This window comes from Athene cunicularia, assembly GCF_003259725.1.
Source record: "Athene cunicularia isolate RWA chromosome 10 unlocalized genomic scaffold, athCun1 chr10_part1, whole genome shotgun sequence".
Taxonomy (NCBI): domain Eukaryota; kingdom Metazoa; phylum Chordata; class Aves; order Strigiformes; family Strigidae; genus Athene; species Athene cunicularia.
The window spans coordinates 20,986,778-20,990,797 of NW_020799112.1; positions in this window are offsets into that span (position 1 = coordinate 20,986,778).

Sequence of the window (4,020 nt, forward strand, 5' to 3'; positions counted from 1 at the left end):
CACACCCGCGGTGCCCCCCGCGACCCAGCTGGGCCCCCCCGCTCCTGCGGGCCGGCCTACGCGGCCTCCCAGCCCGGCACCAGGGGAAAAGGAGAAGAGAAAAAAAAAAAAAAAAAGGCCTTTGCTGCTTAGCTAAACTGAGTTCTTTCTTACATATCAAAACACGAGAAGCAAAGTCCTCAGCAGCCTCACTTGAGGATCTTTTTTGAATCCCAGACACCAGCTGACAGGACGGGTCTCAAATAGTCCATTGAAACTTCTTGGCAGCGTGGTATCAAGTTATATGAAGTATTTTCTTCCATCCCCATCTACTTTTCACTGCCTGGTTCTTGATGGAACAGTAACCTCCCTTGGACTCCCTTAAGAATGTAAAGGAGGGGCTTAAATAGCTCACCGTTAATAGGGTGAGCTGGTTAATTAAATGGTTAATAGGAGCCCCTAAATACAGGGATCATGTGAACAATATAGATCAGACTTAATAGTTAAATGATTAAAATCCCACTTTTCATATACAAACCATCATTTTTCAGCATCTTGCAGCACTTCCACCACAGCACATGGCTGCTGGGAACCAGCCTACGCTCCCCACCCTGCACACCCGGACTGCAAACCAGCTTGAGCACAGCTCAGGAAGGATGGGCAAGGCCAGGCTTTGTGTGAAGGTCCAGAAGACAGACTGAGACAGGTCTGAAAAGTCTCTCCATCAAAACAGAAGCTGTTAAGTCAGTGATTTTGATCCACTTGAAGTTTACAAAAAGCCCCCCAAACCAGTAGTTAGAAGCAATTTTCTGAGCAATTGAGAGATTAGTCCAGACCCCAGGATTGTGTAGTAGCAGGGAACTCCAGAATGTGCATATCCCTCATTCAGAAAGGGAGACAGCAGAGCAGATAGCACTGGGAAATCACACATGGCACATTTTTTTTCCTAGTGATAGAAAAAGGGCTAACAAAAAAAAAGACAATAAAAAAAAAACCAGTAGGTGTGCCACATTTGCTTCTAGTAAAATCAGGGAGAAATGGTCTGAGGGTGTAAAAAACAGAGCAACGCACAGAATAACGATCACAGAAAGGATGAAGTTCATAGATTTTGAAAGGAAGTGGAACATCAAAGCAGTGACAGCACACAAGAATGCAAACTTCAGGAATTTCTTTCAAATCTCTTAGGAAATTAATGTGAGGGAAAAGACAGTTTTGAGGATTCAACAGTTCCTTAATGAAACGATTTCTTTAAGGGAACAAGCGTAAATTATACGATTCAGAGGAAGGACAGGAAGTAAACTGAGAACCTTGGGAAAAAGCACAAGTTCTTCAGGGCCCTCAAATATAAGAAAGCAGCATACAGAAACTAGGTCAATTGCTTAAGGATGTGCATCTAAAGCAGATCATGAAGACAAAGGGGCACAGGATCATTACTGAAAATTGCTGAACAAACCTTGTAAAGACCAAAGGATTTATGTTTCTTTTGTTCGGTTTGCTGTGATTAAGGTAGCTAGTATAACCTCAAATTGGAATAAGGAAAGATTAGTTTATAGGATACTTGAATCAGTTACTTTTTTCCTTTCAGCTTGGATGAAAAATTACGCTTGAGGGTTTAGAGAACTGACTGAAGCAATCTCCAATGAATTAGCGGTCATCTATACAGGAACCTGTGAAAAATGAACGGGTTTCCAGGAGACCATTTTTCTGAATTTAAATAGGAGTAAAGGGAGGAACAGAATACAAGCTATATAATTAAGCTGTCTAATCAATAATTACCTGAGAAATCATCTAAAACAAGCACTCAAAAGAAACTGAGTAGCAGACATGAATTCACAATTAAGAGCAAGGGTTTCAAGCAATCGCATTTAACAAAAAGAGTCCATGGGGAGAAGTGGGTGAAGGTGGCTGAAGTTCCAGATGCCTTCTGGCATTAACAAGTCTTCTGCCACTTTCCCAGGCAAATTAGGGAAACTTAACTAGATAAAACTTTAATGCAGTAGATAGGTGTTTTGTTGGAAATGGCTATCAGTTGTTCAACCAGCAACGCTGTGTTCAGGGGGGTTTCACAAAGGGCTTCCCAGGGGCAATACTGCTCATTGGTTTCACTGTAAACTTTATTCATGTTAGATTACTTTCAGTAAGAGAAGCTACAAGAACACTAGAAAATAATTGTAATTCAGATTCAAGATCAGGTACAAAATCTTGGGTAGTGAGCGAATGACGTTCAGTAATGACACATGCAGGAACGGACCATATTGGGAACAAGCAGGTAGGACACCTCTCATATGGGATAACGAGATGAACGTGCAAGTTGACATCTCCTGATAACGAAAAATCAAGTATTATAATGGGATGTATGAAGAGGACTTTAACACATAACACTTATTAACCAAGCCTTCCAGTCAAATTGGCACAGAGGGGCTCCGTGTGGGATGCTGCGTCCAGCCTGAGGCACTTCAAGACAGATTCAGACCAAAAAAAGGAAGCAAAGAGCCATAATGGTGAGAGGTACAGAAAACAGAATCCGTGAGGCAAGGCTGGCTGAGCAGGCTGGGGCTGTCTCAGGTACAGAAAACAAGACTGTGAGAGGAGATACAAGAACTAAATAGTTTTCTTATAGTGAAAAGGCCAAGTAGCATCTGACTTTTAGCTGCAGCAAGATTTAGTTGGACACTATAAATAGCTTTCCCGTGATAAGTATAGTTTAACACTGGAAGAGGTTATTTGGAGCCTCTCTCACTGGACGCCCTCCTGAACAACTCAAGCATTTGTCAAAAATAATTCTGTATGGCTAAACCTATTGAGGAGTAAAGAGAAGCAGCAAAAATCATTCTGGTCTCATTTCTTAACCTATGCATAGAAGGTCATGTAGAATTCAGTTCATATTTTATGAATGTTCAGCATTTCCCCAAGCGTATCCCTAATGGAAAGTGTTAACTTGGATCAGGCTGTAAATGGCGAATGACTTATTTAAATCAAAGTTGTGCATGGATAATCTAAGGTCACTTTCATTCTGAATCCATACAGGGACTAAGTGTCACTTGACTATTTAGTCAATACAAATTTATTTCCTAGACATGACTTATAGTGGCCATATCTGCAAAACCCACACTTCTTCGCTGTTCAAAACAAATTAATATATTACTCTGAAGGGAGAGAAGGATGGCTTGAAGTCATTTAAAAGTTATCAAGATACAAACATACAAACATTGCATATTGTCAGTGCAAAATAAAAGGTTAATCTATTACAGGCAAATTGTGACTTTTCATTAGAAGTGTGGCCTTTTCTCATCTTTTTTTTTTTTCTCAAGTATGCAAGCAGATGTGCACCATGACACAAAAATACTTTGAGGATACATGCTGTTTGCTTATGACTCAATAGTAGCTACAAAGAAACTAGGACACATTCTCATTATACTAGTCTAGATCCTAGTTCTACACACAAGAACAAATGCAGTTGTATTTGACTTCTGCTACCAAAAGAAGCCTTTTCTTAGTTTCACAGGGCACACAATTCAAAACCGCAAACCATCTTTTCCTGTACAGTTTTTCCCAAGTCTCTATAAAACAAATGCTAGCTAACCTTTGAAAACCTAGTGTAACAGAGGGGAAAATACTGCTGAAGTGGGAAGTGGACTCACTAATATCTGAGCTTTGCCCTTTTGTAGCAACAGTCATTTGAATATACAAGACAGTTGATAAGAATCATCTGGAAAGTCTGGTCTCCCTTACTTTCCCTGGCAGGCTTCCTGGAGATTTCACAATACACTGACTTCTCCTCTCATCTAAGGGCAGTGCTGAATATATAAGATACACGTTCTTTATTTCTCTAGAGTCTTCATCAGATAAGCACGTTACACTCCAAAATCTGAAGGTCACCTTTCATATTACTGACACTCTGAAAACCTACAGTGATGTAAAAAAAAAAAAAAAACCCCAAACCAAAACCACACACATAAACCAAGGTAAGACAGTTGAGAAACCGAGATCTTCGGCAAACATTGTAAAGCTTCATGTTCATTATTAAATATATACCTCAAA